At 40.2% G+C, this 15050-nt stretch overlaps 1 long non-coding RNA gene across 1 annotated transcript in view; it reads right to left on the reverse strand.

The window, feature by feature from the left end:
• Nucleotides 1–1089: 1089 nt before the first annotated feature.
• Nucleotides 1090–15050, reverse strand: part of LOC135321035 (uncharacterized) — a 43759-nt gene continuing 29798 nt past the window's right edge. The window contains exon 6 of the long non-coding RNA XR_010380446.1: nucleotides 1090–1204. This is a non-coding gene — a long non-coding RNA (uncharacterized LOC135321035). The remainder of the gene's footprint in view (nucleotides 1205–15050) is intronic.

A 15050-nucleotide genomic window follows, 5' to 3' on the forward strand; every position in this document is an offset into this window, starting at 1 on the left:
GGGACTAAATTTCCAGAAGCCTTAACTAAAGGAATACTCATATGAGATCACAGGAATATTTACAGAAGAAGGATGCCAGTCAAACATCTTTTCTGACAGTGGAAAATGGAGAAAACTTAAGTGTCCACCATCAATACAATGAAGCGGTAAATCACGGCGAGCTGTGGGCTCTGATGGGGCCGGCGTTTCGGCATGGTTCAGGGCCTTGTCCACAGCACTCTCCCACCAAAGGTGTCCTTGCACAAGAGAACACACCTGCACATCAGGGGACCCCTCCACTCTATCTGAAAGGACCGGGTGAGTATGGAGTGGGAGGACGTCTATGTTATACCCCTGAGTGAATAAAGCGAGCTGCATAAAACATGTATTATGGCCTTATTTTTCAATAAAGCATATATACACACACATATACATAGATTTCTCAGATTCGTGTATGTATCTATGTATGTATGTGTATATACATAGGCATAAATATCATGAAATATATACACCACATTGTCAACAGTTTTGCCCTCAGGAAAAAAGGGGAAGGGATATAGGGGCCTTTCAGTACCACCACAGTTCTCTTTTCAGTATTTCAGTTAAATATACTTGGAATTTAAAAGTTTATTTAAGTCCGAAGTAAAATGGACAATGCCTCCACAAGACAGAATGCTATACTGGTCATTAAAAATCATGCCAGGGGAATTAGAATATTGTAGAAAAACATATAAAAAGCCAAATGGAAAATGGAGGTCTCCACACAGTAAACAGGCACAGAGTGCTCACTGGTTTTTATGAGAGAGTTGATACACACTGATGAAAAGAACAGAAAATAGATGTTAAAGTGTTAATTATTATCTCTAAGTAGTGGGATAAGGATAGCCTCTTTTGCCCCTGTTTTCAGACTTATTATATTAAATACACATTATTTTTCATCTGAAAAAAGAATTTTAAGATGTGTAGTACTACACATTGGAGAAAATACACGAGTACATACAGAAACAAGTAACTAGGAGACACCGCAGCAGAGTCATGTAATGTAGAACGGGCGATCCTGATTAACACCTCACAGTTACATAAGGACAAACTAAGTGAGAGCACCTGCTGTAACAGGGCGTGGCCCCCTTCTATTTGTCAGTTGTGTCTTCAGGGCTGAGGCAGTTCTGAGCACGGCCAGTGTCAGTGCTGGTGTCTGGATGGATGTCACTGGAGGTGAGGGCACCTGCAAGCCGAGAGGAAGAACAGAAATCATCCTCTGCTTTTTCTGTCTTGTTTCTTTGTTACTTTAAAAGAGAGGCATAAATAAGGTAAACTGAATCTTCCCTACTGAAATTTCAGTAATGAAACCGTTCTTAAAATCTTCACAGCTTATATTCTGCTTATAACTGTCTTTTCAAAAAATTATCATATTTATTAAATGTTAATTAACTCAATTAACTCCCTGTTGAAACCTTCTATTAAAGAACATGAAATGCCGTATGTAAAAGCACCACGCCTGCAGTGACTACCTTAGATGCCTTGACGGCAGTGCAGTCAGCACTCACCATCCCGTGGCCCTGAGCTCCTGATGCTGCTAAGAGAGCACACTGCCGCCTCAGATGGAGAGAAACTGTGAAAACATTCTCTGAAATCTACAGCACTGACAAAACATAACTGACAAATCCTAGGCTCCTTTGAGGCTGTCATTTTCTGTTTCTGTCCAAACACTGTCAATGAGCAGGACCACCCCATTCCTGAGCCATGGGACTCATGTAGGAAGGAGTTTTGGAGAAATTTCCAGGTATAGAATGTAACCAACAATATGTAGAACTCTGACAATATAAAAGATGAAATACTCTGATTTTGGAAGACACTCAAAATATCCTCCTAAGCCTTAGTAGCTGGAAAGGCTGGGCTTCTTCACATCCACTTATTTATTTCACAGCCAGTGAGCATCTCCCACAAACCCTATTTCCCTGTGTCTGCTGGGAGCCACAGGCACACTCTTGTTGTCGATCTGATAAGTCACAGGGCAGAGGCGTGTGTCTCACGCCTGCAAACATCACACAAGCTCGCTTCCTAGCCTCACTGTCTGAACTTGGCCCCATTTTCTCACCTGTTTATTTGGTATATATTCTTCTGTAAGCTGCCTGAAGTGCTTCTTGGAACATGTCAGAAGAATGAGTGGGTAGATAAATGGACAGATGGACAGGTGAGAGATGGGCAGACAGAGAGAGAGACTGCAAGAAAAGGGGAACAAAGAAAATTTCCTATGCAAAACCCTCTTCTAGTCAGGGAAGAAAACCACCACGGAGAAGTGTGAAGAGGCAGGTGGCTTAGGGCTGTTTCCTGGATTCCATGAAAAGTCACACCAAGAGATGAGAGAGAAGAACTGTAAATAATAAAAGAAAAAAAGCACGCATGCTTGAAAAAATATATCTACAATATGTACTTTCCAAAGAATAGATTCAAATCAGAAGAGCCCAATAACACAAACATTGGGTATTTACCGAAGTGAGAATCCCATCTCCAAACCACAAGTCTTCCCTTTGGAGCACTGAGAGTCTAAACGGTGCGGCCATAACGCCGTCTCCGCAAATCCATTCTATCCGGCACTTACGAGGAACGAGAAGCTGTGCTTGGTCTGCCCATGCACGTCATTTACACCCCACAGCACCTCTATGGGGGTGGGACGCCTAGCGAGTCCGTCTTTGCAGGACAGGAAACAAGTCCGGGAGAGGCTAAGCTGACCTAACATTTCTCCATCTCACAGGACTGGTCACTCCAGAGCAAGACTCGAACTCGGACCCACATTTGTAAGCACGGTACTAACGTGCTCTGTGTGCTTTTTGTGTGTATAATACATTTTTTTCTGGCATGAAAGTATATTTAATAAATGTTCGGTTGTCTTGTCTATCTCATTAGCTCACAATCAATCTTTACACTGTTGAATTGTACTCTTTTCCCCTGGAGAAAGGAACGGAAAGAGCAGGGGTCAGAATGAGGTGGGGCTCCATTCTTTATCTGGTACCTCATCTCATCCAAGTCCCCAACAAGGGAGAAGGAGCAAATGTCTTCAAATTTTAAAGAGAGTACTCCACTGATGGTGACTTACTCAACTCCAAAACCAAGGCTGGGGGCAGGGACATGCAGCAACCAGAGCAGTATCACCTGTAGGAAGGCAGAAAAAGCTCATGGGAGGGCTCAGGGGGTAAGCCTGATTTAATTTCAATCGATAAAAGAATAACACACTCTAAAAATACTAGCATGCAATGGATTTGCTCTTTCTTGTCATTTAGCAAGTTTCCAAAGGGCACATGTAAGATTATCGTGAACCAGTGAAAAGAAGAGTCTACAGACAGGGAAAATCAATGCCACAGGCAGGCTGAAAACCAGGCTGGAGGAAAGGAAGGGAAAGGGCTTCATTATGAATAGGGGAAAGGCTGGGAAAAATACATCATTACAAGGACTCTCAAGCATCATTCAACAATCATATTATCATTCATTCAAAAGAGAGTTACTGAGGTCCTATTTTGTGCAAGATTTTACACAGGGCAAAGCAAGAGTGCAGCGTCCATGGTGGCAGCAAGTGGCGGGGCTCAAATACACTTCTGATCCCGGAACTGGCACACTTGTCCTCAGTATAAAGGCAAAGAAAAAAAAGTAAAATAATTCTCTCTAAACTCAAAGCATTTTTGAAAAAAATTAAAGAAGACCTAAATTCCTGGAGAGACAAAGCACGCACATTCCTGGATCAGAAGACAGCGCTCTTGGAATGGCAGTGCTCCCCAGAGCAATCCATACATGCAACGTGGTTTTGATCACAATCCCAGTGGGTTCCACTGCATAAACTGACTAGCTGCTGCTACAATTCATATGGGAATTCGAGGGTCTCAGTAACCAAAATGTGCTTGAAAAAGAACAACGTGAGAGGACTTGTAATTCTCAATTTCAAACCTTACAACTGTATCTCTAGGTGAGGCTAGAGGCCATTTTTAAGTTATTATTGTGTTTATCCTTATTTTCTAAATTCTCTACAATGAATATAACTGTTACAATAAGAAAAATAAAAAGTAAGGTATCTTTTAAAACATGCACACAGATTCATTCATTGGGAAAGTAATATTTTAACTATAAAGAGGTAAACAAATATCTAGTGAAAAAGGACTACTTAAAACAAGAGTGCATTTATATTTTTCATAAATTGAAAACTGAAAAGTACAAACACATCAAGTTTCTAGGGAGACTGATGCAACATATTAATAGTTATTTTCAAAAATTCTAATTGAAGAATGAAAACTCAAGAAAGGGAAAATCGTGATTGACAGCCAACTGCAAACACATGGAGAGCAAAGTCCTAGAAATCACAGTTCCTTTAACTCTGCTACTACCTCAGTAGGAGAGGAAATTCCTCACTGAGGGAAGAGTGGAATCCCATGCATAAGACAGGATACACAGTACAAACTGCACTAGAATAGGGGGTGATTTTCTTAGAAGAATTCTAAGGCTACAACATTGCTGAAAAACTAAAAACACTGACAGACAGATTAAAACACACAGTCATATATATTATACAGAAATATATGAAGTCTGCTCCCATGTTGCATAGAAATACATATATATATGTTCATTTATGGGCACTGATTACTTTATCCCAGGTAGAATATTTCAACTAAAACAAATAATCAATAATACACTACTCTTGTCAAATCTTGTTGATAAGTTACTCTGCTATGTAAACATAATGTGTGTAAGATAGATCTAAAATTAGTGAAAAAGATCTTTATATGCTTTCTTGAACTCTTCTCAAAATTCCAAGCTTAATTTTAAAATAGATCTGAGCAGTATTTCTATATGATCTTTTCCCTCGTGAAATGAACAACACAGTCTGTTGTCAAAATTCTGTCCTTACAATGATTCACGAGCACCGTATCCTAACAAAACTGCTGGACAACAAGGCACTATCCAGACACTGTGACTAAACAAATGAAACACAAGGATGACAGTGACCCTATTCTGGAGGGCTTATAATCTATTCCAACATAGGGGTTTTTATTTGATTGGTTTGATTTGTTAGAAAAATAAAATCACTCAAGTACTTTCTTCTTTGAGCATTCTGTAAGTAATGACTCTCTTTTTAGTGTCATGAGCAGGAAAGAGTTAAGCATGACTTGATTAGTTCAACTAGCAACAATCATCACTGGAAAGTGAGTAATAAAGAAGTAAACTGATAGCAATGCTTCTGCCTACATGAGACCTAAAATAAACCTACACTGATCTCTGCAAGGAAAATGAGGAGTTGAGGTCCCCAATGAGAAAACAAACTAACAAGAAATCAAAAAAGGAAAGACTTTTTCCATAACAATTCCAGGAAGGAGTGGAGCATGGTGGTGAAGAGCACAGATGCTTGGGACAAACATGAGTGTCTGAACTCCCTCAGCACTTGGTAGCTTTGACACTGATATGTCAGTGAAATTTTCTGCATCTCAGTCTCCTATCCATAGACTGAGGACAACAACAGAACCCGTCTCCTAGAACGGTCCTAAGAATTAAGTTATTTTATATATAAATGTTTAAATAAAATACCTCAGATTATAAATATTACCCCAAAACACAAGGAACAAAGGAAACAATGATAAATTTGAATTCATCAAAATGTAAATCTTTTCTTCAAAGGACACCATCCAGAAAGTGAAAAAGCAACAGGAGAAAATTTTTTCAAATCATTTATCTGATTAGGAATTTTTATCTTCAAATTAAAAAAAAAATAACTCCTATAACTCAACAATAAAAAGGGAACTCAATTAAAAAGTGAAAAAAGGATCTGGAAATGTATTTTTCAAAGAAAATATACAAATGGCCAATAAGCACAATCAAACGATGTTCAATATTATTAGCTGTAATGGAAATCAAGTCAAAACCACTAGGAGAAACGGCTTCACACTCACTACAATAGGTTATAATAACAAAAAGTGTAACAAGCTCTAATGAGGACACAGAGGAAGCGGAACTCGCAGCCCTTGCTGGTGAGGATGTAACGCTGTGTGGCCACTTTGGAAAACAGCCTGGCAGGTCCTCAGATATTTGAACATTTGGTTTATGAATGACCCAGCCTTTCTGCTCTCTGGGCACACACGTAAGAGAACTGAAAACCAATGTCCACATAAAAACTCCTACAGGAATATTCACGGCGCCATTACTCATCACAGCCAAAAAGCAGAAACAACACAAATGACTATCACCTAATGAATGGGTAAACAGTGGGGCCCAGCCATGCAGTGGAATATTATTCAGCAATAGCAAAGCATAGAGTACTGACCCAGGCAACAACATGGACAAACATTTAAAAGATTACTCAGTGTGAAAGAAGTCAGTCATAATAGACGGTTCCTTTTACATGAAATGACTCGTTTTACATGAAATGTCCAACACAGGCAAATCCACAGAGAGAGAACAATGGCTGCCTGGGGCTGGGGGAGGATGGGGAAGATGGGAATGACTGCTTGTGCGTACGGGGCTTCCTGTTGTGGGATGAAAATGTTCTAAGATTGACTGCAATGCACAATTATGGCATAGAGTAAAAACCGCTGTACATTTTAATGGGTGAATTGTATTAAAACTGTTAAGGACAAAAGCACCTAGGGCCAGTACTTTCAAATAGTAGATGCAAATTGCTAACTTTTATCACAGGAAGAAGAAACTGCCCTCAGCATGAAAGCAGGAGATCTTCAAATGTGGGTAAACTGAAATTGGACAAGAGCATTTCATTTGAAACACTTGCTGAGTGTACACGAAATATTCAGAAATAGGAAAATCAGTCTGACATCACGAAGAAGCATACTGCTTCAAATGAAGATCAAGGATTCGGCAAGCCCAGCTGCTAAAAATGACCAGAGAAGAAACCTGGTTCTTAAAACAAGCACCAGAGCCAACAAGGAAATGGTGGTGAGGAAAGCAGGTGGCCGAAATTCTGGAACAGTTAGCTACAAATAATTTCTCCACTGAAATTTCAAAAATAAAATGAAAGTGACGCAATGCTGTGCTGGCCTCACGTGAATGGGCTTTCTCTGGTGCTCGACAGTTCTGTAACCCCGAATGAGAGACTCAGGAGAATCAGCATGGTTCCTGGCAGTCCCCAAGTGACTGCCCACCAGCACACTGACCACCATCATATCTGCCAGGGTTGTATTGCAGAGAAGAGACCAACTTCTAAAAGGCACAGGGAATGTTGACCAGGGAAGAAAAGGCTGCAGTCAGTCCTGGGACAGAGGCCCTGTGAGCAGAGGCCAGAAGGCTGCAGGTGAACTGGAGTTGCCCTGGGGCAGGAAGGGACCATGAAGGAGCAGATCTCAATTCTCTACTCTCTCTCCCTCGGGTAGGAGAGATAAATCTGCATCCTTCTCACCTGGAACTGTGGTTTCTTGCTTGCAGAAGTCTTAGCTACAGTAAATGATTACTCAAGACTCTGTGGAAAAAACCCAGAAATCGATAGGGAGTAGGGAGCCAATTCCACGAGCCTATCAAATGCTCCCATATTTATTGTGTATAATCAAAGGAAAAAGTCATTAACAGTTGTGTGATACTAAGCAGAAACTTGGGGAAAGAAGGGATGAGAAAGAGATTGTAGAATCCACCATGAGTACAAAGTCTTACTGTATCTTTAGGGAAGTCATGGGTTGAGGGGAATAAGATACATTCTTTGATATGTGAATTACAAAGCAGACCACCAGAACAGCTAAGTCCTTGTTTTGGGGATAACAGACTATCTAACTGCACACAAGCCCAGCGTTTATAGCTGAGGGCCTGGGTCCTTGGTTTGCAATGAACAGAGTGCTATCTAAAATCTCAACTATGCAAGCAAAACATTTTCTCTGCATTTTAAGGCAAGAAGACAGGAGTGAGGATGCACAGGCGCTTGCTTGCAAAGCAGTTACTAAGCTTTTTTTTTTTCTCCTTAAAGTTGACAGGCGGCTGGGGTCTGTTTCAATTTGTTAATCCAATCATGGCCTCCCACATGGAACCATTATAGAGGACACCCTTGGGTGACAAATCCTGGCTCTGGGCCTTTTCCTGCCATCTTCAGCCTCTCTAGCAGGGTCTAGGCAGATCCCTGAATAACGATCCTACAGAACCACCCACACTCTTAACTCCTGGTGCTTGAAACTTAATTTTAGCTCTACACAACTTAACGTAGAAAAGTTTCAGAAATAAAAGGTATTATATTCATTTTATATCTCATCATAGGACTGATTTTTCTGATTGCTCTAAGCTGCTTCTTCTTGGAAAAGCAACTAATTCTGCAGGTGAATTCAGTACTTTCTTTGAGCATAACTAGCCAGTTTGGTCTCGCTGAATTCTATTGGTCAAATACCGATACACTTAATTGATTTCATTGTTCATCAGTTTCAGCTGGGAGTATAGGGAGTGTCAAATTTTTCCTCAGCTCACCCTCAACTCTTTATCATCAGCAACTCAGGCCTCCGGAAACCAAAAAAATAAAAGCATTTGTTTCCCTTCTACACTTTCAACATACCCAACAGGATACATCAGCCTGGAGAAAGAATTCAGCACAAATGTTTAAACAAAAATCTATAAACCTGAAGTAACTCCATCTCCGAATCATGATACACAATGGCATGAGAGTAAAGCATGGGTGGGCCTGACCACCTGATTTCTATTATTCAAAGGAAGCAAGGTTTTCCTATTTTTATTATCACTCTGTCATTGTTTCTGATTAAGCCAAAAACTAGTGTATGAAATAATGAAGCAGTGCAATAACAGATTTTTGTTGTATCAATTACAGAAGGCATTCAGAGGGGTTAGGAAAACCCACCTCTGTAAAATATTCAAAATTTCTTCCACTGTTAAGAACACGTATACAAAATGCAACAGAGAATTCAAACTCTTGTGGAGAGGAGCAAAAGCCACAGAAACAAAGCAAAGTCATTATTATGAGTCAATTCAAAATTCACTGGACAATCATGTTCAATGCATTCAAGGAAATTTAAAGGCACACTGAAAACCATTCACTTAATGATCTGCAGGCTAGAGGAAGAATTTTTCTCTTTATCAGACAACAGTAATCAATAGGGTGCCCCACCAAACAAGGACCAAAGAACAATCAGTTTTTTAACAGTTCTGATAAATCAGCATGTTGTAAAGATTAAAATCCAGAAATTTTAAACATTCATTCACACCACAATGAAACAAGCACTTAAAAAAAAAAAACAAAAAACCCAAAGAAACTAAGCACATAGATCATGTACCTGGATCAATGAGAACTTCATGTACCGCTGGAAGAAAGAACAAACTATACCATTTTCCTTGAAAAATAAAACTACTTTTAAAGATAAATGCTAAAACACATTTCATCATTCATGTTGCCTTGAAAAATCTGAGGCACTTGTATCTGATTAGAAAAGAAATTCTGAGTAATAGTATGTTACGATTCAGTGCCAGTTTGCTTTAGAATAAAAGAGAAAACAAAAGCTACTGTTTCTCACATCCTGCAGTGTGTGAAGTGCCTCCCTGCCTCTTTCTCCTCCCGTTTTCTAAGCTCATGCTCCCCAACCCTTCTGAAACAAGTATGAGAACAACTTATTCCCACCAATATGCCAAATGACAAAAGAATATCAATTTATTTGTGTAAATACATGCCTACAGCTTAAACTAGAGGAGTAATATATCAGAAGTCTATATGGAACTTCTTTCTACATTCCTGAAATAACACACACAATCGTTCACAGGGACACAGACATATTCCCCCTGGATTACTGGGCACTTCACAAGCTTAGGACTTCCAACTTCTAGAAGATAAATTTGTAGTTAGTTTAAAATACAAAACTGTCAGCTTTTGAAAGCCTTGATCATCTGCTAAACCATCCAATTATCAAAGAGACCCAATTAGCCTTCTCTGTAGAATGTAATTTCCCATGATGGCAAAACAGACCCTAAGAAGTACTGGATCCAAGTCTCGTGTTTATCACTAGCTATGATCGTTTTTAAGCACATTAACAGATTCAGAAAGGTTTGTCCCAACAACATTTATTCTTCTTGATATAGTATACATGTTCAAATGCCTATACAGAGACTATGTCCCATGATGGTGTTAAGAGTTCTTTTGTGTATTGCAATATTTATTTTTAAGTGCAGACAAGGAGGGTGGGTGTTACTCAGTTGTAGGCCACCTGCTTAGCATGCAAAATATCCTGGCTTCAGTCACCAGTACCTCCAAAAAAATAAATAAAAATAAGTGCTTATTTAAAAATGAGTAAAGTTATAAAAAAATTCAAATAAAAACCACTTCAATCTAGGAGCCACAATTGGAATAAAAAAAACAAGTGTTTCTATCAAATATTGACTTTATGCCAATCACAGAGACAACCACAAATCACCCTTGACAACCATCACGTGTGATTCTCAGCAACCCTACTAAATAGACACAGATGAGAAACCCGGCACTGAGGATGAGGAGACGAAGCTCGGAGGAGCCGGGGACGCTGACCGTCCTGCTCCCCGTGACAACACGTCAGCCCAGGGCAAGAGCTGACAGAGCTGTACTGAGGGGACACCCAGCTGCATGGAACCTTGGGGAACTGGGGAGTCCCAGAAAACACTAAAAATTTTTCAGTGGAATACCAGCTCAAATATATTACACTGTGCCACATTCTTTAAAAAGGGAACGTGACTGAGACCTTTTAGATGCCTCCGTGTCCTTTCTGCCATCATCAGTTACTTGCCCTCTCAGCAAGACCAGTGATGATCTGGACCCCTTATGAAGTGCACTCAGATGGCAGAGCTTTTAAAGCTGTTTTATTAAGTTTGTAAGACTCTGTCTATGCCTCACACAGGCGGTCATCCATCAATTCTCCCCGGTGTGGATATACCACCTGAAATCATTCCTTTCTGCTTTTTAAAATCCCTTCATCTAATCCAGACTTTTCAACAGCAAAGAAGCAGCTCAACCACAGACAGTGGACAGCTTTTCACTAAATTACTCGAACAGCCCTTCGGACTACCTGGAAGCCCTTTTCTTCTATTAAACCCACTTCCAGGTACTTCATCATTTTCTGATTGGTGGACATGGCCTCTGACTGGCCTACTCAGAGAGCTCCCAGCGTCACATCCAGGGATGGGAGAGGACCCTGCAGTTGGGAGAAATCATTGAGGAACGCGAACATCCTCCAGTCAGGTGTGCACTGCTAGAAGTGCCACAACGTGCTAAGAAATTATACTGTCTTTACCCCTGGGCTCCCATGGACTGGTTTCACATTAACCAAACTCATGAGACACTGATGCAAGAAAACCAGAAATTTAACTTATTAATGTAACAGAAGACGTGAAAATATGAACCAGACTGCAATATCAGAGTTCAACCATGAGTACATGTTCTCCTCCATGGCCCAATCACGGGCAGGCAGTCACATGGCAAGCGTGGACAGAAGCAGAGCAGTAAGGATTTCTAGATTAATTCAATGGACTGAATTTCTGTTATACCAACAGATCTACTGCCAGGAAAACAACGCTAATCACGGTGCACTCTTCGTGGACAGTGGCCGAGACACGAATGTGAGCAACTGTGTGACTCTTTTCTCTGTCCTTTCTGGGCTAACTGATGCACAGATGTACAGAAATCCAGGGATGCAGATACATCTAAACACCCAAAGCCCGTCTCTGTGAGCCTCAAAACCAGACAGCCAGGGTTTAAATACCAGCTCTACCACTTACTAGCTCTGTGACCTTGGCCAACTTACCCTCTGTGTGCCTCAATTTCCACACTGTAAAGCTGGGATAAAAATCAAACTTTTCTTACTCGCTTGTTGAGAAGATTGAAGGATACATTTCTGTAAAACGCTCAGAAAAGAATGTAGCACTTTTTTGGTGCTCAACAAATGTCAAATTAATATTACAGTGGTTTACATGTCTCCCTTCTAATCATCTTCTGTGTTTCCTGGCTAGTCTAAGTCCCAAAGAAAACCCTTATTTCTCCTTTTATAAAATCTTGGGGTGCACCGTTCTGTTCCATCCCACCACGTCTTTAAACTGAGGGAGGTGATACCTCCTCCCCACTCCTCTGGGCCATGGAGAGTGCATCTCCCTTCACACCCCTGACCCCTTTCCACACAGCTAGCCCTCCTCACACTAACAGAGTGAGGTGTGATTCCAGGGAGACAAGCAGGGCATGTGAAACCCTTCCTTTCCCTCCAGGGTTGGCCACACTTGGGAAGCACCTTGGATGTTCCGCTCCATGGCAGGACATCCCTGTGCATGATGGGGCAGATCCTCTCAAGGGAAGGCTCGCTGTGGCCCAGAGATACCTGGGACAGGGTAAGTCTCTACTTCTGGACACTGTATCACGACACTCATTTACCCACAGCCCTGAAGTTCATGGAGAACTTGGCTTCATCAGTAAAAAATAAGACATTTATCGCCTGTCTACTCTTTTGTGTCATCTCTCAGTTGGTGCTGGAGACAACATATGTATATTATTGGATCCCCTTAGGCCCCAACATATATGAAGTAACAAAAAATTCTGAGGCTTAACATTGTTTCAGGGCGACTGTGTAACAGTTCTGACTCTGCTGATGCTAAATTATGGGTATAGGAACTATGGAACCTCCTCAAATATCTTTCATCATAAAACCAGCTTTTCTTATTTTCCTGTTTCTTAGTAATTGCCAAAGACCATCAAATGAATGCTTCACACAAAACAGCAGCTAAAGTTTATGAGCCCTCCTGATATACCCACTGTGGTAAACACTTCACATAACTTCTAATTCACACAATTCTACAAAGCAGATATGAGCGTCCCAATCTCACAGACGAGGGAAAAACTCAGAACGAACTGACTCAGGCTCACGTGGTTCAGTGGCAGCACGTACACACAAATCCAAGTCAAAAAACTACACCCCTTTGTATATGTACCAAGTCATCTCCCACCAATTAACACACATCGGCGGGGTCAATTCTCAGGGACCTCAACACACTTTTTAGCTTTAAGTTGCTCCAGAGGCCCCTTCTTGCTCTTTTATAAAATCCCGGCCCACTGATTTCTAACACTGGAAGAAAAGTCCGATTTTGCCATTGTTTGCACAGCAAGTCTGAAATGTTCACAGCGAGATGACAGAATAAAACTAAGTTATAAGCAGAATAATTTTTCCAGGTAGACAGACACAATGGACATTGTGCTATTCTGAAGCATTAAGCGAAGAAATCAAAATAAAATCATGTTTTTTAAACCTTCTTTTATAAACAGGAAAATTAAGACTCTAAGAAGGTGCAACAGCGCCACCTACGGCTAAAAATACCTTCCAGGTTCCCGGGAAACATGCAACACAAAAATTGCCTGTAAGATCAGAAAAGAGAATCAGGTAACTAAAAGCTTGTGTACCACATACTGCACTTTGCTTTGGGGGAAGGGAGGGGTAGTCAGTATTTAATCTGATATTGCTAATACTCCTGAATATAAACAAAAGACACAGGCTCATGGAAACTCATCTTAGAAGAGGAAAGAATCCAGTCCAGCCACTTCATTTTACAGGAGGGGAGACTGAGACCTTGGATATGTCCTCCTGGCAATCCTCAGCAAAGCTCTCCTAGGCCTCATGTCTTGCACTGTAGCAAAAACCAACAGATCTGTACTAGGCCTATATTCAGAAAAGTCACGTCTGTAATTTTCCAACAGCAGGTAATCAAAGTATCTTGCAAAATACTTCTCAAAGGGCCAGGAAATCATACAAGTTTGTTGAAATAAAAAAACATTTATTTACATATTAAAACAGCCTGAGCTTTATTCTCTCTATTAAAAATGTGACATGTCTAATCAAAATGTTGATATTTTAAAACCTGTTAAGAGTGCAGAAAAAATATCAAAAGTTTCTTTAATCACAAATGAGAGAAGCTTATTCCCTGAAAGTGATCAATGCGGATTTTTCTAAACTTAATGTTTCTGGTCACAATCCCACGAATTTAAAAGTCTGAGTGGATGTTTACACGGCAACATTAATTTTGAGCTTTAACACTACACATTCTGTGTAAATAATTTTCTAGGTCGTCTGCTTAAGGCAATTTATGTATTCCCTGTCTCACAAGAATGATACAGATTTCATTAAAACTTCATACTGCACTAAGGAAAAAAAAACTGAATCCTCGTTATTTTAAGCCATATTCATATATATCATATATATACATACTGAATATGCATCGGAAATAAGCTACACTTTTTAGTATTCAGAGTTGATACTTCTAAAGTATCAGTCATTGTGACAGCACGTTTTTATTAAGCACCTCTACGGTGCTTTGTATACAAGGAGTCTAACTCTCACAGTCAGACAAGGTAAACGATATTACTCAAATTTCACAAATAACGAAATGTATTTCAGCCATGAAAACAACTAACATATTCATCATCAGGAAAGAAAAGAGTAAGGATTTTACTTACAATACTCACTGACAATCTTTTCTTCCATACTAAGGCTACATAAAACAATTCAGTCTGTGTAAATTTTTCAGTCAATAAGCTCCCCTAGAGAAAAACTGTAACATCATTAGCACCGGTTGGATTTTCAAAGCCCACTTCTCTTTTGCACAATAATTATTTTAAATGTTTTGTTTTTAGTGCTTACAAAGCACTAAAATAAAAAATAATTACCTTTTTAAGTCATTACCTGAGAATAAAACATTTGTGAAAATGTACAATTTTAATTTATGCCAGTCTGTCTCACATTCTCACTGGTGTCTCTCCTTTGAAGACCTCATCAGGCTGAGATCGCTAAAATCGGTCATTTATGGACTCAGAGGAGTTCGGGAAACCACTCAATGGGAGGCTGATTAGAGGAGCAATTGAGATTGCATCCTGTGCAGCCTGGATTCCAGCACCGAGCTAGACACCACCAGCTGCGTGTGATTTGGGACAAGCTGGCCCATCTCTCAATCACTCAGCTGCAAAAAAGGAGACACTGATACCTACCCTCAAACACCTGCTATGAAGTAAAACATGAGGAAAGCATTTTAGCCTTAGGTAAGTGTCCAATCACAGAGAGTTTGTTCATTATGATGATGAGGATGGCTGTTAATAAATTAAGCTAGAC

Source organism: Camelus dromedarius, chromosome 3 (genome assembly GCF_036321535.1).
Source record: "Camelus dromedarius isolate mCamDro1 chromosome 3, mCamDro1.pat, whole genome shotgun sequence".
NCBI classification, from domain to species: domain Eukaryota; kingdom Metazoa; phylum Chordata; class Mammalia; order Artiodactyla; family Camelidae; genus Camelus; species Camelus dromedarius.